The sequence below is a fragment of the Gopherus evgoodei genome, chromosome 1 (assembly GCF_007399415.2).
Source record: "Gopherus evgoodei ecotype Sinaloan lineage chromosome 1, rGopEvg1_v1.p, whole genome shotgun sequence".
Classification (NCBI taxonomy): domain Eukaryota; kingdom Metazoa; phylum Chordata; order Testudines; family Testudinidae; genus Gopherus; species Gopherus evgoodei.
The window spans coordinates 352,454,393-352,478,263 of NC_044322.1; positions in this window are offsets into that span (position 1 = coordinate 352,454,393).

Genomic DNA, 23,871 nt, shown 5'->3' on the forward strand with positions numbered 1-23,871 from the left:
CGTGTGCCAGGAGTGCGTCAGGGTGTGAGTGTGTGTGCACCAGGAGCACGTAAGGGTGTGAGTGTGTGTGCCAGGCGTGTGAGTGTGTGTGTGCCAGGAGTCTGTTAGGGTGTGAGTGTGTGTGCACCAGGAGCATGTAAGGGTGTGAGTGTGTGTACCAGGAGTGTGCCTGGGTGTGAGTGTGTGTGTACCAGGAACACGTAAGGGTGTGAGTGTGTGTGCCAGGGGTGTGCCTGGGTGTGAGTGTGTGTGTGCCAGGAGTGCATCAGGGTGTGAGTGTGTGTGCACCAGGAGCACGTAAGGGTGTGAGTGTGTGTGCCAGGCATGTGCCTGGGTGTGAGTGTGTGTGTGCCAGGAGTGCATCAGGGTGTGAGTGTGTGTGCACCAGGAGCACGTAAGGGTGTGAGTGCATGTGCCAGGAGTGCGTCAGGGTGTGAGTGCGTGTGCCAATTCAACAGACTTAAAAGAGCTAGAATTTAGAGTCGTAGCTATGTTAGTCTGTATCAGCAAAAAGAACGAGGAATCCTTGTGGCACCCTGCTAGCAAAAGGAGTTCACCCCCCTCACTACTTAGATCCACCCCATCATGGTAGATACTTTTCAAAATCAGTAATAATGGTTACAGTAATTGCAAGACAACATTCAAGGATTGCTCATAGGAAAACCAGTGGCTTTTCCCAGGTTGGACTAATTTGGACTTCAGTACCAATTTTTTCCATTTTTTCTGACTCATGTTGAAAAAAGAGTATAATGAAGACATTCAATTGATGGCTTTTTAAAATGTCTTTTGAAGATTCTGCGGCTCGTACTAATGCTAGTTGAGTAGATCACAGAATCATAGAACTAGAAGGGACCTTTAGAGCTCTTCTAGTCTAGTCTCCTGTGCCTCTAGCAGGACTAAGTATTGTCTAGACCAGCGTTTCTCAAACTGGTCTGTGAGGATACTGTAGGGGCTCTACAGGCCCCACTGATCAACCTCTCCCTCAACTCCTCCCCCTCCCTGCTGGTTCCCTGGCATGCAGGAGGCGCTGGGAGGGAAGAATGGGGAGAAGTGAGGATAGGGTGCACTTGTGGGAGGGAGTAGAAAAATGCTAGGAAGAGGAGGGGCAGCAGTGGAGTGGGGGTGGGAAGAGGTGGGGTAGGACTGGGCTGTTGGAGGAAGGATTGGGAGTGAGGCTTGGGGCTTAAGTGGAATTTGGGGGTCCGTGAACATTTTTTATATCAAAATGAGGGTCCCTGAGTTCCTAACATTTCAGAACCGCTGATCTAGACCATTACTGGTAGGTGTTTGTCTAATCTGCTCTTAAAAACCTTCAATGATGGAGATACCACAACCTTCCTAGGCAATTTATTCCAGTGTTTAACTATCCTGACAGGAAATTTTTTCCAACCTAAACCTCCCTTGTTGCAATTTAAGCTCATAGCTGCTGCTTCTATCCTCAGAGGATAAGGTGAATAATTTTTCTGCCTCCTCCTTGTAACAACACCTTATGTACTTGAAAACTGTTATCGTGTCCCTCCTTAGTCATCCTTTCTCCAGACTAAACAAACCCAATTATTTCAAGTATCAGAGGGGTAGCCATGTTAGTCTGGATTTGCAAAAGCAGCAAAGGGTCCTGTGGCACCTTATAGACTAACAGACATTTTGGAGCATGAGCTTTAGTAGATGAATACTCACTTCGTCGGATGCATGTAGTGGAAATTTCCAGGGGCAGGTATATATATGCAGGCAAGCTAGAGATAATGAGGTAGTTCAATCAGGGAGGATGAGGCCCTCTTCTAGCAGCTGAGATGTGAAAACCAAGGGAGGAGAAACTGGTTTTGTAGTTGGCAAGCCATTCACAGTCTTTGTTTAATCCTGAGCTGATGGTGTCAAATTTGCAGATGAACTGAAGCTTAGCAGTTTCTCTTTGAAGTCTGGTCCTGAAGTTTTTTTGCTGCAGGATGGCCGCCTTAAGATCTGCTACTGTGTGGCCAGGGAGGTTGAAGTGTTCTCCTACAGGTTTTTGTATATTGCCATTCCTAATATCTGATTTGTGTCCATTTATTCTTTTCTGTAGAGACTGTCCAGTTTGGCCGATGTACGTAGTAAAGGGGCATTGCTGGCATATGATGACGTATATTACATTGGTGGACGTGCAGGTGAATGAACCGGTGATGGTGTGGCTGTTCTGGTTAGGTCCTGTGATGGTGTCGCTGGTGTAGATATGTGGGCAGAATTGGCATCGAGGTTTGTTGCATGGATTGGTTCCTGAGTTAGAGCTACTATGGTGCGGTGTGCAGTTACTGGTAAGAATATGCTTCAGGTTAGCAGGTTGTCTGTGGGCAAGGACTGTGAAAGTGTGGGATCATTGTCCAGGATGGGTTGTAGATCCCACCATCTAGAACACCATCCTAGCCACCATGGATGTAGAGGCTCTCTACACGAACATCCTACACACAGATGGAATACAAGCTGTCAGGAACAGTATCCCTGATGATGCCACAGCACAACTGGTTGCTGAGCTCTGTGCCTTTATCCTCACACACAACTATTTCAAATTTGATGACAATATATATCTCCAGATCAGTGGCACCGCTATGGGCACCCGCATGGCCCCACAATATGCCAACATTTTTATGGCTGACCTGGAACAAAGCTTCCTCAGCTCTCCTCCACTCACACCCCTTCTCTACCTACGCTACATTGATGACATCTTCATCACCTGGACCCATGGGAAGGAGAGTCTGGAAAAATTCCACCACGATTTCAACAGCTTTCACCCCACCATCAACCTCAGCCTGGACCAATCTACATGAGAGGTCCACTTCCTAGACACCACGGTGCAAATAAGTGATGGTCACATTAACACCACCCTATACCGAAAACCTACTGACCGCTATGCCTACCTTCATACCTCCAGCTTCCATCCTGGGCACACCGCATGAGCCATTGTTTACAGCCAAGCACTGAGATACAACCGCATCTGCTCTAACCCTTCGGACAGAGACCAACATCTACAAAATCTCCACCAAGCATTCTCAAAACTACAATACCCGCACGAGGAAATAAGGAAACAGATCAGTAGAGCCAGACCTGTACCCAGAAGCCTTCTACTGCAAAACAAATCCAAGAAAGAAACCAACAGGACCCCACTGGCCATCACATACAGTCCCCAACTAAAACCCCTCCAACGCATCATCAGGGATCTGCAACCCATCCTGGACAATGATCCCACACTTTCACAGGCCTTGGGTGGCAGGCCAGTCCTTGCCCACAGACAACCTGCTAACCTGAAGCATATTCTCATCAGTAGCTGCACACCGCACCATAGTAGCTCTAACTCAGGAACCAATCCATGCGACAGATCTCGATGCCAGCTCTGCCCACATATCTACACCAGTGACACCATCACAGGACCTAACCAGATCAGCCACACCATCACCGGTTCATTCACCTGCACCTCCACCAATGTAATATATGCCATCATATGCCAGCAATGCCCCTCTGCTATGTACATCAGCCAAACTGGACAGTCTCTACAGAAAAGGATAAATGGACACAAATCAGATATTAGGAATGGCAATATACAAAAACCTGTAGGAGAACACTTCAACCTCCCTGGCCACACTATAGCAGATCTTAAGGTGGCCATCCTGCAGCAAAAAAACTTCAGGACCAGACTTCAAAGAGAAACTGCTGAGCTTTAGTTCATCTGCAAATTTGACACCATCAGCTCAGGATTAAACAAAGACTGTGAATGGCTTGCCAACTACAAAACCAGTTTCTCCTCCCAGGTTTTCACACCTCAATTGCTGGAAGAGGGCCTCATCCTCCCTGATTGAACTAAACTCGTTATCTCTAGCCTGCTTCTTGCTTACATATATATACCTGCCCCTGGAAATTTCCTCTACATGCATCCGACAAAGGGGGTATTCACCTACGAAAGCTCATGCTCCAAAATGTCTGTTAGTCTATAAGGTGCCACAGGACTCTTTGCCAATTCTTTCAATCTTTCCTCATAGCTCATGTTTTTTAGACCTTCAATAATTTTTGTTGCTCTCCTCTGGACTTTCTCCAGCTTGTCCACATCTTTCCTGAAATGTGGTGCCCAGAACTGGACACAATATTCCAGTTGAGGCCTAAACAGCACAGAGTAGAGTGGAAGAATTACTTCTTGTGCTTACAACACTCCTGCTAATACATCCCAGAATTATGTTTGCTTTTTTTACATCAATGTGTAAGCAGAGTCAGGATGATCCCTACCCTGACATCTAGTGGTGAATTATGGGGAGTGTGGAAAGGAATTTTAGGTATTTGCATTGGCACACCCACCCCATCTAGCATAGCCCATGGCAGCCTGGGATGGTTATTTTGACAGCTCTGGGATCCCCAATTTCTTTGTTACTGGGGCACGAGGAGTAAAGTGTTGTCACTCTGATTATGTGAATGAGGAACTACGAGACTGCTTTATGACAGAGATGTCTCAAATCAATTAAGTGACACTTGCTAGACAAGGGACATGGGTTCCAAAACCCAGTGAATTGAGAGAGGCTGGGGACAGATATCTGTGCCTAGTGGTGTAGGCTCCTTGTGTGAGCCAGAAGCACAGTTCCACCCACTCCTCTCTCCACTGTGGAATATCAGAGTTGATTTTTTTATTCCCTTAAGAATCTAGATACAGATTACTGAGCTGAGCTCACTTTGGGCTAATGGTGCACTAGCACTGGGGCTCCCCTACTATGAGCTGAAATCACTAAGAGCTGAAATCACTAAAGAGCTGGAATTACTGAGCTGAGAGCACTGAGTACTGTGCTAACTAGTGGGGGAGCCTGAAGCTATACTGCAGAACGGAGTAGCTGGCAGAGTGGAATGGAACAGTTTGTGGGGACGGCTGGAGCGGATCACGGGACAGCTGGTGGAGCAGAGCAGCTGGCAGAGCGGAGCAGCTGTGGGACGGGTGGAGCGGCCCACGGAGCGAGCAGAGCCAAGCAGTTTGCGGGGACAGCTGCAGTGGATCATGGGACAACTGGTGGAGCAGAGCAACTAGTGGAGTGGAGCAGTTTGTGAGGATGGCTGGAGGAGCAGAGTGGAGTGGCTGGTAGAGTGGAGTAGTTCGTGGAGAAGGTGGAAGCAGAACCCCACGGAGAGGCAGGGCAGTTGGCCCCAGACCAAGTAAGGTGCCCCTTTCTACCCAGGCTGGGAGGTGGGGGTTGGCCTCTGCAGATAGACTCTCGAACTCTGGGGCTGCACTGACCCAGCACAGAGATTTTTGGATTGTGGAAAGGAATTTGGGACTGTGGGTGATTTGGGGGTTGCTGGACTCAAGAGCCCAGGGAAAAGGACACGGCCCAATTTCCTGGGGTAGGTCTTTGCTCACGGTTTGGTCTATGAACTCTAGTTGAGGTGTTTTCCCAATTTAATGCTTGTTTTGTTTATCTCATGTAATTAAACCTTTTCTGCTACACTGAGACTCTGTGCTTGCGAGAGAGGAAGTATTGCCTCTTTGAGGGACCCAGGGATGTGTGTAAGATTTTCCCAGGTCACTGGGTGGGGGCTCGAGCTGGTTTTGCATTACATTGTAGGAAGGGACCCCTATGTATTGAACCCGTCCCTTGCTGCTATCAAGTCGGCCTGGCAGAAGGGTTACAAGTGCTACACTGTTGACTCATATTTAGCTTATGATCCACTGTGATCCCTATATCCCTTTCCGCAGTATTCCTTCCTAGGCAATCATTTCCCATTTTGTATGCATGCAAATGATTATTCCTTTCTAAATGCAGTACTTGCATTATCTTTATTGAATTTCACCCTATTTGCTTCAGACCATTTCTCCAGTTTGTCCAGATCATTTTGAATTTTAATCCTATCCTCCAAAGCACCTGCAACCCTTTCCAGCTTGGTATCGTCTGCAAACTTCAGAAGTGTTCTCTCTATGCCATTTGCTAATTGTTGATGAAGATATTGTACAGAACCAGAATCAGCACTGATCCCTGCGGAACCCCACTCGATATGCCCTTCTAGCTTGACTATGAACCTCTGATAACTACTCTCTAGGAATGGTTTTCCAACCAGTTATGCACCCACCTTATAGTAGCTCCATCTAGGTTGTATTTCCCTAGTTTGTGTGAGAAAAGGTCATGTGGGACAGTATCAAAAGCCTCACTAAAGCTAAGATATACCACAACTACTGCTTCCTCTCTATCCACAAGGCTTGTTACCCTGTCAAAGAAAGCCATTAGATTGGTTTGACATGATTTGTTCTTGACAAATCTGTGCTACTGTTACTTATCTACTTATTATCTTCTAGGTGTCTGCAAATGGATTGATTAACTATTTGCTCCATTATCTTTCCAGGCACTGAAGTTAAAATGGCCTCTGCAGTGTGTATAAGAGAGATTAGGATTATACTTTTCTCTGAGCAAAACTTGTACTCCATCGTATCTTCCAGAGAAGTTTGCAGCTCCATCAAATGCAAAAGCAGCCATCTGTTTGGGGTCAAATTTACAAGCATTTAACTCTTCTAAGATGTGAGTTGTCACAGATGCAGCCAATGTGTCTTCTATAACCTGAACATCTAGAAATGCGTGTATTGGCCTATCACTGATACGAAGATAACGTATATAACGACTTAATACTTGACGCCCATTTGCATTCATGTATTTATCAGGCATGTATGCAAATTTTTTGAATGTGGTGAGACAATTCTTCACTTTTTCAACTGCTGTGTAAAAAAATATTGTGACATGAGTGAGGTGTTTGAGATTCACATCTTTCAGCTGAATCCACAAGGGTTCTAATTTGCCAGTTTCAATTCAGCATATCTTTGACTTTGGTGGAAGATCTTGCAGTCAATGAGACCTTTACAAACTCTCTCATGTTTTTTTAAAATCTCTGTTAGTGAAGTGATTGGACCTGTGACAGCAGAACGGAGAGATTATTTTATCCACACTCACCTCTGCTGTCACACTCTTGAACACTATCCCACCCTTGTCACAATCAACCACATCCAGGCACACTCACCATCAGATACACTAATTTACCCCCTGCACACTCACACATGCTTATACTCGGACACACTAGTGCACCCCCTAGAACACTCTCACACACTCATCCTCAGACATACTGATGCATCTCCTGGCATAATCACATGCACTCACATTCACACACACTGACACACCCCCGGGCTCACACACATGCAGATACACTAACCCCCTTCACCGCCCCGGCACAATAACATGCATTCACAGTCAGACACACTAACACGTCCCCTGGCAAGAAATTATTTGGGTCATTAAACAATGGCCGTCCAGGCATCTGTTGCAACAGTAGTAAATCTTAGTTCAGCAATAGAAGATACACTTGGATCAATCAGAGAGATGTCAATTGAAAATGTACTGGAAGAAGCAAAGATTTTATTTCAGAAGTTGACTGATGAAGGCACTAATATTGAATCCTTAAGTGAAGAGGACAAGAAGTGTTTGTTAAGCCAGCTGAAAAAGTACACAGACTTGATTCTTACAAATGTACAACAGTGACTTCTGGATTCTACTCAACTCTATATAACTTTTAGAGAGGCCTGTCTTATAAAACATCCACAGTTGAGTGGAGTGAGGCACTACCAACAGTGGGGCTGCCATGTGATCAGGACAGAATAGAGAATTTCAACAATGCGTGGAATGTCATACCATGAATGAATGAAGATTTAACTTCAACTTCTTCTTTATCATCACTAGTGGTTCAACCCGATCATGGTGCTATGTTTCCTGGGATGACAGAAGTAGGAATTCATCTCTTGCTGCTCTCAGTCACAATAGCTACAGTTGAGTGTTCTTTTTCATCACTGAATAATAGAATTTTGTGCTCTAAAAACAATTGCCTCCTGCCTGATCATGTGAATGAACTAATGAGTATGAAGGACTAGAAGTATAGAATCACAGGACTGGAAGGGACCTTGAGAGGTCATCTAGTCCAGTCCCTTGTACTCATGGCAGGAGTAAGTATTACGTAGACCATTCCTGACAGGTGTTTGTCTAACCTGCTCTTAAAAATCTCGAATGGAGATTCCACAATCTTACTAGGCAATTTATTCCGTGCTTAACCACCCTGACAGTTAGGAAGTTTTTTCCTAATGTCCAACCTAAACCTCCCTTGCTCCCATTTAAACCCATTGTTTCTTGTCCTATCCTCAAAGATTATAACGAACAATTTTTTCCCCTCCTCCTTGTAACAACCTTTTATGTACTTAAAAACTGTTATCATGTCCCCTCTTAGTCTTCTCTTTTCCAGACTAAACACACCCAATTTTTTCAATCTTCCCTCATAGATCATGTTTTCTAGACTTTTAATCATTTTTGTTGCTCTCCTCTGGACTTTTTCCAGTTTGTCCCCATCTTTCCTGAAACGTGATGCCCAGAACTGGACACAATACTCCAGTTGAGGCCTAATTAGCACGGAGTAGGGCAGAAGAATGACTTCTCGTGTCTTGATTATAACACTCCTGCTAATATATCCCAGAATGATGTTCGCTTTTTTTGCACCAGTGTTACACTGTTGACTCATATTTAGCTTATGGTCCACTATGACCCCTAGATCCCTTTCCGCAGTACTCCTTCCTAGGCAGTCATTTCCCATGTTGTATGTGTGCAACTGATTGTTCCTTCCTAAGTGGAGTACTTTGCATTTGTCCATATTGAATTTCATCCTATTTACTTCAGACCATTTCTCCAGTTTGTCCAGATCATTTTGAATTTTAATGCTATCCTCCAAAGCATTTGCAACCCCTCCCAGCTTGGTATCATCCACAAACTTTATAAGTATACTCTCTATACCATTATCTAATTCACTGATGAAGATATTGAATAGAACCAGACCCAGAACTGATCCCTGCAGGACTCCACTCATTACACCCTTTCAGCATACCGGATACATGAGAAGCTACCAAAGATGAACACACTGCATTTGAGAAGTTCATTAACAGAATTGTGCAAAATTACAACAAGAAACCAAGAAGGATGTAGATGTAGTGCTTCACAGAAGGCTTGAGTAGCCAGCTTTAATTTGTGTGATTATTTAAAAACATGATTTAAATCTAATAATGATTTTTTTTTTTTTAGTTTTTACTATGGTGCCATACAGCCCACCTTCACCCTCACAGTCTCACCCCTCAGCCCTCACCTCCCTGTACATTTGAATCACCCCACCCCACCCCACCCCCGCATTTCAATTTCTGGGGAAAATACTGACCTCACCTCTCCCTGGGAAGAGCCCAGGGATCAACCCCATTAAGATAATGCATTCTTTCCACCATAGGTGATGACTCCGTGGGTCCTCTGGGGCTGGAGCACCCGTGGGGAAAAATTAGCAGATGCTCCGCACTCAGCAGAAGCCAAGCTCCCCTCACCTCACCTCCTTCTCCCCCCATGAGTGCACTGCGTCCCCTCCCCGATAGTGACATCACAGGTTGTTAAAGTTTGGGAACCACTGCTTTAGGGTAACTTATACTTTGATCCTGCTGTGAGGATCCATGGGGGCACAAGTTTCTTTAACTCTACTCCTGGTGTAATCTTTTTTGTTGTCTGTATTGTTACAGGCATACTTCCTGACTGGTATTTTGAAATAAATTATCAATATAATTGAAATTGGCATGATTATTTTGTTTTTATTTTGCCAAATAAATTTTGCAGAATTTCAAAATATTGTGTGCAGAATTTTTAAATTTTTTTGTGAAGAATTCTCCCAGGCATAAACAGTTACTACATCTTTAAGGTATGGAACATTTAACGGATCCTGTAGTGGCAACTGCAGCTGGACTCAGAAACTGAACTCCGAAATGAGTTGTGCCCAATACACCTTGTAAATAAGGATCAACTCACTGTGTTAGCTTGATTCATTTTTGTGATTTTATTTTCTTGTTGTGTTCATCCAGTTAAAGTTTCGTAAATGAAAAAAGCATGATTGGCTTATATGGAGTTGCAGATGTAACATTTTTCATAGACAGTTTCAGAGTCTCCCCACTCGTATTATGCTTGATTCTGCAAGCTGTTCTGCACAGACACAGGGCTCCTATCATGTGGGCAAGTTCTGGGATCAGGGCCTAAGCTAGTCAATTTCTCCTAACTGTGTGGGTCTTTCACACAGCAGCAGGGGAGAGAAAACATAGGAAACTGCAATTGTAAAATGTTGCACCCACAACATACTGGCTGCTGGACAAACAAAAAGAATGCGTGGATGGTCCTTTCCCCAAAGACCTCCCCATGTAAAAACAGGGCAAACAAATAGACAAAGCAAATAAAAAGAGGTATAACAAACATGGAAAATGGGCAAGGTGACTATGCCTTAGTAAAACAGTTTTGACTAGATTTGAAGCTAATGGTGTCCCTTTTTAAGAATATTCTTGTTTTGAAAAGCCATCTAAGATGAGGAACTCTTCCTGCAATTGGTGAGATCAGGCACCCATACTTCACTTGTCCTGGCACTTTCAGGTCAATACCAGTTTCCCCAGGACAGTCTCGCGTCCGCAATCCTGATTTTACTTTTGTGATGTCAAGAAACCTTAACACATTGCAATGCTGTGGTATGCCACTAAAATGTCATGATGCCTGACTTTGTCTCAAAAATCTCAACCCCTAAAATCCCAAAGTGCTTTACAAACTATGGTCCCAATCCTGCAGTTTCCAACACCGTCTGTTAGCTGCCAGTAACCTGGATCCCTCTCAGCCAGGCTTTGGGCTAGGGCACATTAAAAAGACAGTACTCATTGCTCTGGTAGATAGCCACAAACATTGGAGTACATCCATGCTCAGCCTGCTGATCCTCTTTGCCCTAAACTGGCTCAGGTCCTTCTGCTCAGACTGAACCTACAAGGTTGCTCCTCTACTTCCAAAGCCCTCACTTGCTGACCCCTCAAACTCAGTCCCCTCTCCTGTAATATTCATGCCTATAAAGAGAACTGAAAATGACAGCAGTATACAGGTGACATCCACAGCCTCATCACCTTTACATCATATGTAATGGCACCTTTTCCCAGCTTTCTCAATATCTGTCAGAAATCTGCACCTGGATGAAGAGCAGTTGGTTAGAGCTGATCCCAGCTGCAAGACTCAAGTGATGCTGATAGATATAATCATATTAATTAGCTCTTATATCAGGGCTTTGAATAACTCTCTTCCTCCATAATAATCTCATCCATCAAAGATATCTATAATTTGAAGTTCAGTGGAGTAGCAGTGAGCGCTGGGGTCTAATGAAAAACCTGGAATCTCCTATTTCCAATGGGATAAACATCTCATTCAAGTGCAGCAGGGCCATGATGAAGGGATAACATTTTTATGTACAGAAACATTGTAACTGGCTAATGATTGAGTTTTGCCTATTCTATGATCATTACTTGGATGAGATTTCATATCTGGGGGAGAAGGAAGAAACATTTCTATAGCAGGTTTCTGTGACACTGCACCCCATATTCTTTGCAGTGATATTATGATATGATTATGACATAATTATAATGTATTTTATGCAAGATAAGTCATGTGACGTGTCATTGGAAAAGTTATGATTTGCTTAATACGATTATCCTATTTGTATGCATGCATCGTTTGTCTATCTGAAGTTATGAATATTGACTAGATATCTGTATTTCAAATGTAGTTACACCTGGTAATGCCCCATAGACAAGATGCTTTCAATCTAGACAGTGAGTGAGGAAGGGCCTATTCAGGGCAATGGGCCATGAGGAGAAAACGATAGGCCTTAAGAGAACCTTATCTCCCACCTGGGGAGCCTTCCTGAGAATACTACACACAGCCTCTGAGTAATGGCTGCTATGACTCTCCAAGGATATGTGATCAGACCACATGATGCTGGACTCCATCTTGGGATGCCAGTATTTTTCCACGGACTGGTCTGGGAACCTAGCGTTGAAACAAAGGGTTCCCACCATATACAAAAGCTATATAAGGCAGGGAGTGACATCATATGGTGTTCTTCACTCCCCACCCAAGAAGACTCCTGGAAACACCTGAGGAACAAAGACTGAACTGGGGGAAGTGCTGGGCCCAGGCTAAAGGGATTTCTAGCCTGTGAATGAAACACCCGGGGATTCCAAGCTGTAAAGCAAGTGCAGCTTGCCCCTTAAGAATCTGCAGCCTGCTTGTATCATCTCCTAGGGTGAGAATCTGCTATTCACATCTAATCTATTAAGTATATTAAGCTTAGTTTGCATTTTTAGTTTATTTGCTAGGTAGTCTGCTTTGATCTGTTTGCTATATCTTTTGTAGTTAATAAACTTGTTTTTGCTTTATCTAAACCAGTGAGTTGGAGTGAACTGTGTGGGAATCATAACTCAGGGGCAAAGACTGTTGCATATTCCTCTCCATATTGAGGAAGGGGTTGAATTTTATGCGCTTACTCTGTACAGTTCCCTGTGCAGCACAAGATGGTATAATTTTGGGTTCATATTCCAGTGGGGGGTATAAGTCTGGAAAGCTGTCTGCTGCATGTATTTGAATGACTTGGATGAAGCTGCTCTCTCAGATAGCTCAGTTTGGGCATGTGGCATCACCTGCCGTTGTGTTGGGTGATAACAGGGCCTGGGTAAGATTGTCTGGGCTCCCAAGCAGTGTGAGCAGGACCAACACAACTGAGTGGTTAGAGGGGCCCAGCGGTTCCCACAGCTCCTCACGAAAAATCTGTTTCCATATGCTCTTGTTACAGAGACTTGTTACAGTTTGACAGCTAAATTATCTAACATTCCATTTGCACTGAGCATGCTCCATCCACTCATAGCACCTTTATGTGATTGGACTGCACAGAGTGAATGAGCATGCTCTATTCCAGGGCTGCAGGGGCTGAGCAGGACTTTCCCTGGAATCGCTCCACCTGGCTGCTAGGGGGGCACCATAAATGAGAACAAGGGGCTGTCTCTCCTGTGCCTTCAAGGTTCCACGGCTGGCAGCCAGGCAGTGAGGAGGAAAAAGAAGCATCAATGTGACTGGAATGCAGAGGGTGATAAATGATGATGGGGACACAGGAAGAGGAATTGTAGAATTCAGAGGGTGGGAGGAAGTTGAAGTAGGAGGACAGAGGCCCAGGATCCAGTGAGAGAAAGAGGAAGGAGCTGGGTAGATGAGGAATTAAATGGGAGCAGAGTGATAGGGAGCAGAAGCCAGGGTGGGAGAGGGTCAATAGAGCAGAAGGGGCACAAAAATAAGGCTGCAGGGGACAATAACCACTAAAGCACAATTCTGTACAGAACCTGGAATTGAACCAGGAGTCCTCTACATTCCTCTGTTATCAACAAATAGCTGAGAAACCCATAGCACAATTTGTGTCTCATCCCCCTTCCACTCTGGTCCCCCTAGAGGATAACAGCCTACTACTGCTACTATTTATTCATAAATTTTAAGGCCAGCCGGGACCACTAGAATGGATCATTTAGTCTGACCACCTGTATAACCCAGACCACAGAATTTCACCCAGTTACCCCTGCATAGATCCTAATAATTTGTTTGACTAAAGCCTATCTTCTAGAAAGGGTTCTACTTCCCTTGGTAGTTTGTTCCAATGCTTAGCCAGTCACTCTCACTGTTAAAAAACTATGACTTATTTACTCTACTAGTTCCACAGTAGACATCTGTGCTGTGTATCTAAAACCCAACTGACGACCCAAGTCTGGGGTCACTATTTACTCAAAGACAGTTATCATGTCCTCCATCAGTCTTCTCTTCTCCAGACTAAACAAACCCATGTTTTTCAATCTTTCCTCATAAGACATGTTTTCTAGAACTTTAATCATTTATGTTGCTCAGCTCTGGACTTTCTCTAGTTTGTCCACATCTTTACCAAAGTATGGTGCCCAGAACTGGACACAGTACTCCATCTGAGACCTTATCGATGCTGAATAGAGTGGAAGAATTACTTCTCGTATCTTGCTTCCAACTCTCTTGCTAATACATCCTAGAACGATGTTTGCATTTTTTGCAACAGTATAACATGGTTCACTCATTTAGTTTGGGATCCCACAGATCCTTTTCTGCAGTATTCCTTCCTAACCAGTCAGTTCTCATTTTGTATTTGTGCAATTCATTATTCCTTCCTAAGGGCAGAACTTTGCATTTGTCCTTATTGAATTTCAACCATTTCTCCAGTTTGTCAAGATCATTTTGAATTCTAATCCTGTCCTCTAAAGCACTTGCAATCCCTCCCAGTATGGTATCATCTACCAACTTGATAAGTGTATTATCTATGCTATTATCCAAATCATTTATGAAGATACTGAATAGAACCAGACCCAGGCCGGATCCCTGTGGGACTCCACTCAATATGCCCTTCCAGCTTGATTGTGAACCACTGATAACTCCTTTCTGAGTATGGGTTCCCAATCAGTTGTGCATCCATCTCATAGTAGGTTTGGCTAAGCTATATTTCTCTAGTTTGTTTATGAGAAGGTCATGTGAGACCATCCAAAGCCTAAGGCTTGGTCTACACTACAGAGTTAGATCGACATAAGGCAGCTTACATCAACCTAAATAAGACGGTTACTCACCTTTGTAACTGTTGTTCTTCGAGATGTGTTGCTCACATCCATTCCAGTTAGGTGTGCGCGCCGCGCGTGCACGTTCGTCGGAAACTTTTTACCCTAGCAACTCCAGTGGGCCGGCAGGTCGCCCCCTGGAGTGGCGCCGCCATGGCGCCCAATATATATCCCTGCCGGCCCGCCCGCTCCTCAGTTCCTTCTTGCCGGCTACTCCGACAGTGGGGAAGGAGGGCGGGTGTGGAATGGATGTGAGCAACACATCTCGAAGAACAACAGTTACAAAGGTGAGTAACCGTCTTTTCTTCTTCGAGTGATTGCTCACATCCATTCCAGTTAGGTGACTCCCAAGCCATACCTAGGCGGTGGGGTCGGAGTGAGAAGTCGCGGCACGGAGCACTGCCGTTCCGAAGGCCGCATTCTCTCTCGACTGCTGTACCAGGGCGTAGTGGGAAGCAAAGGTGTGGACCGATGACCAGGTCGCTGCCCGACAGATTTCCTGGATGGGCACACGGGCCAGGAAAGCCAGCGACGACGCCTGCGCCCTGGTAGAATGCGCAGTCACACGGCCCGTAGGGACATGGGCCAAGTCATAACAGGTCCTGATACAGGACGTAACCCACGAGGATAACCTCTGGGAGGAGATAGGAAGCCCTTTCATACGGTCCGCTACCGCCACGAAAAGCTGGGGGGGATTTGCGGAAGGGTTTGGTCCTCTCTATGTAGAACGCGAGAGCTCTACGGACATCCAGCGAGTGAAGCTGCTGCTCCCTGCCTGAGGAGTGAGGTTTTGGGAAAAAAACCGGGAGGAAAATCTCTTGGTTGACGTGGAAGGCTGAGACCACCTTGGGTAGAAAGGCAGGGTGTGGTCTAAGCTGCACCTTGTCTTTGTGGAAGACCGTGTATGGGGGGTCCACCACAAGGGCTCGGAGTTCCGACACCCGTCTAGCTGAGGTGATAGCTACTAGAAAGGCAGCCTTCCAAGAGAGGTAAAGCAGGGAGCAAGTAGCTAACGGCTCAAAGGGGGGCCCCATGAGCCGGGACAACACCAGGTTAAGATCCCAGGTTGGAGCAGGGGGACGGACGTTAGGGAATAACCGTTCCAGCCCCTTAAGGAATCTCGACACCGTCGGGTGAGAAAAAACGGAGCGACCGTCCGCACCCGGGTGAAAGGTGGAGATAGCTGCCAGATGGACTCGCAACGACGATAAGGCCAGACCATGTTCTTTGAGGGACCAAACATAATCTAAGATTTCGGATACCGAAACTTCCATAGGGCGGAGATTTCTCTCTACGCACCAACAGGAGAAGCGTTTCCATTTTGCCGAATATGTGGCTCTTGTGGATGGTTTCCTGCTGCTCAAGAGCACCTCTCTCACAGGCGTGGAGCAGCGCAGCTCGGAACCAGTTAGCCACGCAGGAGCCACGCCGCTAGGTGCAGCGACTGCAGGTCTGGGTGACAGAGGGACCCGTGGTCCTGGGTAATCAGGTCCGGATGAAGGGGCAGGGGAACTGGGTCGGCTACGGCCAAGTCTAGCAGCATGGTGTACCAGTGCTGTCTGGGCCATGCCGGGGCCACCATGATGACACGAGCCCTGTCTCTGCGCACCTTCAGGAGGACCTTGTGAACCAGAGGGAACGGAGGAAACGCATAGTACAGGTGGGTCGACCACTGGATGAGGAAGGCATCCGCTATCGACCCCGGCTCCCTGCCCTGAAAGGAGCAGAACGCTTGGCACTTCCTGTTCCCCTTGGACGCAAAGAGGTCCACCCGGGGATAACCCCACCTCCGGAAAATGGAGAGAGCGACGTCCGGTCGAAGGGACCACTCGTGTGACAGGAAGGATCTGCTCAATCGATCCGCCAGCGTGTTCCGTACTCCGGGAAGGAAGGAAGCCCTGAGGTGAATGGAGTGGGCTACGCAAAAGTCCCAGAGTCGTATCGCCTCGAGGCACAGGGAGGAGGACCTGGTGCCGCCCTGCTTGTTGATATAATACATGGTCGTCGTGTTGTCCGTGAACACGGCTACACAACGACCCTGAAGCTGATGACAAAACGTTTGGCAAGCAAGGCGGACCGCTCTCAACTCCCTCATGTTGATATGTAGCCCCACCTCCTCCTGGGACCATAGGCCCTGCGTCCGCAGGGTCCCTAGGTGGGCCCCCCAGCCTAGATCTGAGGCATCCGTTGTCAGGGATACCGAGGGCTGAGACGGGTGAAAGGGAAGACCCGCACACAATACGGACTGGTCCACCCACCAGCCGAGGGAATCTAAGACCTTCTGGGGGACTGTGATTAACATGTCTAGCGGTTGCCTTGGTCTGTAATGACTGATAAGCCACAGCTGGAGAGGCCTCATGCGGAGCCGAGCGTAGTCGGTCACAAAAGTGCACGCCGCCATGTGGCCTAACAGGGTTAGACATGTCCTCACTGACGTCAACGGGGCTGACCGCAAGCGTTGAACGATCGCCGCCATGGTCTGGAACCGCTGCCGAGGCAGCGAGGCCCTGCCCACAGTGGCGTCCAGGATGGCCCCGATAAATTCCACCTTCTGAGTGGGCCTCAGGGTGGACTTGTCTGTGTTTATCAAGAGGCCCAGACTCGCAAACATGCCGGTGATCACGCGGACATGGCTGTACACCTGCTGTTCCGACGTGCCCCGAATCAACCAATCGTCCAGATAAGGGAACACGTGGACACGGTTGCGCCGAAGATGCGCCACGACAACTGCCATGCATTTTGTAAACACCCTCGGGGCCGTGGACAGGCCAAACGGGAGGACCGCAAATTGATAATGACGAGCCCCCACAACGAAGCGGAGGAAGCGTCTGTGGCGTGGCCAAATGGCAACGTGGAAATACGCGTCCTGCATGTCGAGGGCGGCGTACCAGTCTCCCGGATCCAGGGATGGAATAATGGTCCCCAGGGATACCATGCGGAACTTCAACTTCACGAGGTATTTGTTGAGTTCTCGCAGGTCGAGGATAGGCCTGAGGCCCCCCTTGGCCTTGGGGATCAGAAAATAGCGGGAATAAAACCCCTTGCCTTTCTCGTTTTCGGGAACCGCCTCTATAGCTCCTTTGCTGAGGAGCGTCTGCACCTCCTGCCGAAGGAATTGCTCGTGAGAGGGGTCCCTGAAGAGGGACGAGGAAGGAGGGCGGGAAGGAGGGAACGAAACAAACTGCAGGCGGTACCCCGTCTGCACCACGCTCAAGACCCAGCGGTCCGATGTTATTTGGGACCACGCCGGGAGGAAAAACGAAAGGCGGTTGGAAAACGGAGGGGAAGGATCCGTAGGGGAAACTGTTACTGCGCCCTCGAGCGCACCTTCAAAATGAAGGCTTAGGACCAGGCGGGGGTTTTGAGGAGCCTTGGTTCTGCCCCCCTTGGTTCCCCGACTGCCTGCGCCTCCCGTTCCTGCCGCGGCGCCTGTAAGGGTCCTGCCGCTGGCGGAACTGGGAAAACGGCCGACGGTGCTGCTGTTGTTGCGGCCTAAAGGGTCTACGCTGTGTCACGGGGGTGTGCATCCCGAGGGACCGCGCAATGACCCGGTTGTCCTTTAAACTCTTAAGTCTGGGGTCTGTCTTATCGGAAAACAGGCCCTGGCCTTCGAAAGGAAGGTCCTGTATCGTGTGCTGGAGCTCTGGCGGAAGGCCGGAAACCTGCAGCCAGGAGATGCGACGCATCGTAACTCCTGACGCGAGGGTACGGGCAGCCGAGTCCGCAGCGTCCAAGGAGGCTTGCAAGGCCGTGCGCGCGACCTTCTTGCCTTCGTCCAAGATGGCCGTGAACTCTTGGCGAGCATCCTGTGGCAGCAGCTCCTTAAATTTGTCCACTGCCACCCAGGAGTTAAAGGCGTATCTGCTCAGCAGGGCCTGTTGGTTAGAGACCCTGAGCTGCAGCGCCCCAGCCGAATACACCTTACGGCCAAGGAGGTCCATCCGCCTGGCTTCTCTGGATTTGGGGGCCGGAGCCTCCTGGCCGTGACGCTCCCTATCGTTCACCGATTGCACTACCAGTGAACCGGGAGTCGGGTGAACATGTAAATATTCGTACCCCTTAGAAGGGGCCATGTACTTCCTCTCGACTCCTTTCGCTGTCGGAGGGATGGAGGCTGGGGACTGCCAGATAGTATTGGCATTGGCCTGAATGGTCCGTATAAACGGCAGGGCGACCCTGGTGGGAGCATCGGAAGAGAGGATGGTGACAATCGGGTCCTCTATCTCCGAGACCTCCTCTGCCTGCAGACTCAGGTTTTGAGCCAATCGCCTGAGGAGGTCCTGGTGCGCCCTGAGATCCAGCGGGGGGGGACTGTTGGAGGAGGCACCCGCCACCGCCTCATCCGGGGAGGAGGATGATGAGACCCCAGGCACAATAGTGTCCAACTGAGGGTCTTCCTCAGCCCTCGCCTCTGTCTCCGGAGCCGCAGCGGAGTCCTGCTGTTTGGACCCTTCGTCCCCTTCCGGGGAGGGAGGGGGGCGAGACAAAGAGGCTTCAGGGGCCCTACGCTCCGCAGTCGCCGGCCTAGCAGGGAGCTGCTGGGGGCCCTGGGCCTGATGGTACGCCCAGGGTGTCCAGAATCCCCACTGTGGGGGGCCTTGGTCCTGCAGCGGCGGATCAGCAAACAGCGCCGCCTGCCGGTCGGTGCCCAGCGCATAGCCGCTGTCCGTCTGAGAGGACACGGACGGCTGCCTGGAGGGCCACGGCGGGGCCGACCCTGGATGGTACGGGTCTGCGCGGGCCGGCACGGAGGATCGTCTCGGTGCCGGGGACCGGTGCCGGGAGTCATAACGGTGCCGGGATCGGGACCGGGATCTGTCACGGTGCCGGGCGCTGCTTCGGGACCGGGATCTGTCACGGTGCCGGGCGCTGCTTCGGGACCGGGATCTGTCACGGTGCCGGGCGCTGCTTCGGGACCGGGATCTGTCACGGTGCCGGGCGCCGCTTCGGTGCCGGGACCTACTACCAGCTCGGTGCCGGGAGATCGACCGGGACCGGGACCTGCCACCAGCTCGGTGTCGGGAGGTCGAGCGAGATCGGGACCGGGACCTGCCACCAGCTCGGTGCCGGGAGGTCGACCGGTGCGGCGAGTAGCGTCGGGACCTGCTCCTGGAGTCGCGGTGCCGGTGTCGACTGGAGCCTGACCGCGACCGTCTCGATGCCGACCGGTGCCGCGAGTGCGACCGGTACCGCTGAGGGGAGCGGTGCCGGGACTGCGAGCGGCGTCGGGATCTGGAGCGCCCAAGACGTCGGGGCCTGGATGGCGAACGACTGTCCGTGGGCGGTGCCGACATCATAGGCTTGCCTCTGGACGTGACCCGCACCGGAGGAACCGGGGGTGGCAGCCGAGTAGGCTCCGTCAGGGCAATAAGGTCCCGAGCCGAGGCGAAGGTCTCCGGTGTGGATGGGACCATTATCTCAACCCCAGATCTCATGGGGGAGCTCGGCGGCACCGGACTCAACAGACCCGCCGGGCCCGGAGTCAACGGTGCTGACGGTGCCGGCGGCGCCGCGGCCGATGTCGAGGCCGGGCGTTCAAGCCGGGTCTGCCTGGCCGGAGTATTAGACTTCGACGGCCTAGGCTCTGATTCCGGTGCCGGAGAAGGTCGGTGCCGAGGAGTCTTTTCGGTGCCGGAGCGATCCGGTGCCGGTGCCGAAACCACGGTCTGCGAAGTCGACGGGTCAAGTGCCGCCTCCATTAGGAGAGTTCGGAGCCTCTGATCCCTCTCCTTTTTTGTCCTCGGCTTAAAAGCCTTACAGATGCGGCACTTGTCAGATCTGTGCGATTCCCCGAGGCACTTCAGGCACGCTTCGTGGGGATCGCTGGTAGGCATGGGCTTCTTGCAGGCCGCACACTGCTTGAAGCCTGGCGAAACAGGCATGAGCCTGACGCCCGGTGCCGGGAAGGGCTAAGCCCCCCGGCCAGGAACTACTTAACAGCTATTTACTAAACTATCTACTTAACAATACTAATTTAACAACTATATAGAACTAGAGATAAGCGATAAACAAGCGATAGAAACTAGGAGAGCTAGGGACGTGGAGGACAGCTATGCCGCGCTCCACAGTTCCAACGACCGACACGGCGGTAAGAAGGAACTGAGGAGCGGGCGGGCCGGCAGGGATATATATTGGGCGCCATGGCGGCGCCACTCCAGGGGGCGACCTGCCGGCCCACTGGAGTTGCTAGGGTAAAAAGTTTCCGACGAACGTGCACGCGCGGCGCGCACACCTAACTGGAATGGATGTGAGCAATCACTCGAAGAAGAACTGTAAGTGTCTAAACTAAAATGTAGCTCCCACCAATGTATGTTGCCCACTACATCAACTTAATAACTCCACCTCCACGAGAGACGTAGTCCTTAAGTCGATGTACTTAGGGCGACATAATGTTCATGTAGACACCACGTTATTTACATCACCTGTTGCCTGTCAGCCGCATGCAGGGCTCACAGCTGGAATCCTCCAGCCCTGGGACTAACAGCCCGAACTGTCAGACCAATGTGGGGTTCCTAGCTTGGGCTGTCAGCACCAGGGCAGGAGGAAGTCCAGCTGTCAGTGCCCCACAATGCCCCACACAGTTAAGTAGGTGGAAATGTTCCTGGTGAGGATGTGCATTGTCAACAGAAGGAGCATAGTGTGGACATGAAACACCACTTTAATTACTGCACTGGCGTATGTCAACTTAAATTAAATTGACTTAGTTTTGTAGTGTAGACATGCCCTTATTAAAGCTGAGATACATCACATCAACTGCTTCCCATCCCCATCCACAAGGCTCGTTATCCTTTCAAGGGATATGAGGTTGGTTTCACATGATTTGTTCTTAACAAATCCATGTTGACTGTTATTTATCACCTTATTTCCTCTAACTGCTTACAAGATGATTACTTGATTATTTACTCCATTATCTTTCCAGGTACTGAAGTTACCCTGCCTGGTCTATAATTCCCTGGGTTGTCCTTATTTCAACTTTTTGTAGATAGGCATTATATTTGCCCTTTTCCAATGGGATCTCTCCTGTCCTCCATGAGTTCTCATAGATAATCACTAATGGCTAGAGATCTTGTCAGACAGTTCATTAAGTACTCTAGGATCATGGGCAGCGGGTGAACCCCCGCTTTGGGGAGGCTAACCCACCAGCCCCATCCCTTCCACCCAAGGCCCCGCCCCCACATGCCAGAGCTCTTCTCCTTTCTCCCCTCTGCAACACCTTATTATTCCCTAGGTGCTTACAAAATGATTACTGTCAAGAGAACCCTGAGTCCCCTCCATGACTGGAGAATCGCCAGCCACACCAGGCCAAACTGGCTTCCCTGACTTCCCCACCCCCACCTCCCCAGTGCCAGGCCGGCCCCAGTGCCAGATGAGCCACCAGCATTGCTACCCCTGAAGGCTGCCCCCCCCCCAGCTCTGAAGGCTGGCCACTGGCCAAGCTGCTGGCCCCCAGTGCCAGTGCCTGGCCAGCCACAGCACCAAGCCAAGCCGCCAAGCTGCCAGCCCCACTGCCTCTGAAGGCCCTCCCCCGGCTGAGCTGCTGGTCCCCACCAACAGCGCTGGGCCACCAGCTCCCCCCCAAGCACCAGGCCGGCCCCAGTGTCAGTCTGGCCCCCCAAATGCTGGCCCCCACCATGCGAACCATGGGCCCCAGCACCCAGCTGAGCCTCCTCACTCCCCCACCCGCAGCTGACTCTCTGTGTCCCTCCTCACACCCCCATCCCCAAGGAGGAGGGATGCTGTGAGCAGCGGGGACCTCCAGAGGCTGGGTGGAGTGAAGGAGGCATGGCAGGCAGGCAGCAGCAGCAGGCAGTGGGGGCCTCAAGGAAGGGATGGGGCGGGGCCACTGCAGCCCAAGTGTTCTGCAGCAGGTGGGCAGCAGCGCCAGGGCAGACTAAGCCTTCCCTGGTCTATTATACCCGCTGCTCATAACTAGGATGTATTTCATCAGGCTTTGCTGACTTGAACACATCTGCAGAGTGATTGAAGAGCGGCTGGCCACAGCACTCATATTCTATAACTGGGAGTTATACTTACATGCTGGAAGCTGCGTGAGGAGACCAGGAGTGGTAACTCCAACAACAAAGGAGTGTAAAAGGCAAAAGTGGTGGGACAACTGAGGGGACACAGATGTTCAATGGTCCAGAAAAACTGTGTGCTGGATAACATCACTAAGACGAACACCTACCAAACTTACAGGAGTGTTGTGAGGACTCATCAATGTCTGTAAAGTGTTCTAAATATATGAAGTGCTAAGTGTTACTATTACTTAGAAACAATGAGGAGTCCGGTGACACCTTAAAGACTAGCAGATTTATTTGGGCATAAGCTTTCATGGGTAAAAAACCTACTTCTTCAGATGCATGTTACTTAGGGCGGACAGGATATCTCTAAGTAAAATCCGGTTGCCTTAGGAAATGGATTGGTGATTCAATTAGTGGCACTCTTGTCATCTGAGTCCCTATTGAATCAGTACTCCAGTATGTCAGGGGACAGTGTGCTCTCTTTTGATTGAGAAGTAAAATGGAGGCCCTGACCACCTGTGGTCATAAGAAAGCTCATAGAACTTCTTGCAAGAAAGTGGATGTTAGCTCTGGTTTCTTGGCCACAATACATTTATTGTTTCTACTGCTTCAGTAGCACCAGGCAAATCAAGTTATTCTAGAATACACATAGATACCAGTTCATTTATACACTGAACAGTTACAATACTAATATTATCCCCCTGACACATACACAAGACAAGAAATTCAAGGGAAAATATAATTACAGACAATACTGAACAAATGTATCCAAAACATATAAGAACTTCCTACATGAGTCAGCCCCACAGCTTGGCTTCCAGCCTACAACTATTGACCCAGCCCAATCCTGATTGCGATATAACAAGCACACAGCCCAAAGTGGGGCATCTGCAGGCAATGAAGTTTCCATGCTTTGCTAGTGTTATGTTGTGTCGGTGACAGCTGGAGGCATAGCTTCCAGCAGTGACCATTCAGTGCAACAGGAGCACGGAGCTGTCGTTACTGATAGAAACTCTTTCAAGGAAAGATGCCATGTCAGATAAGGGCTGATAATTGAAAATGCAGACTGGTTTCCAAGAATAAAAAATGAATGTATATATTTTTTAAAAAACTAGTAGAACTACAGACCTGGGGGGTGCGGGATGGGGTAAGAGAGAAAGATGACACGTTCAGGGAGCCTGTGAGTGCAAACCCTGATTTTTAGGATTTTTTTTTAAGTTGACAAATTATAGTTGAATACACCATCGATTACAGTAACCCAAATGCCAAATATCTTCCAATGAAACTGTAGAAAACCTTATGAAAGCACTTCTAGTGATTACAGCTTGATTTCTTGGA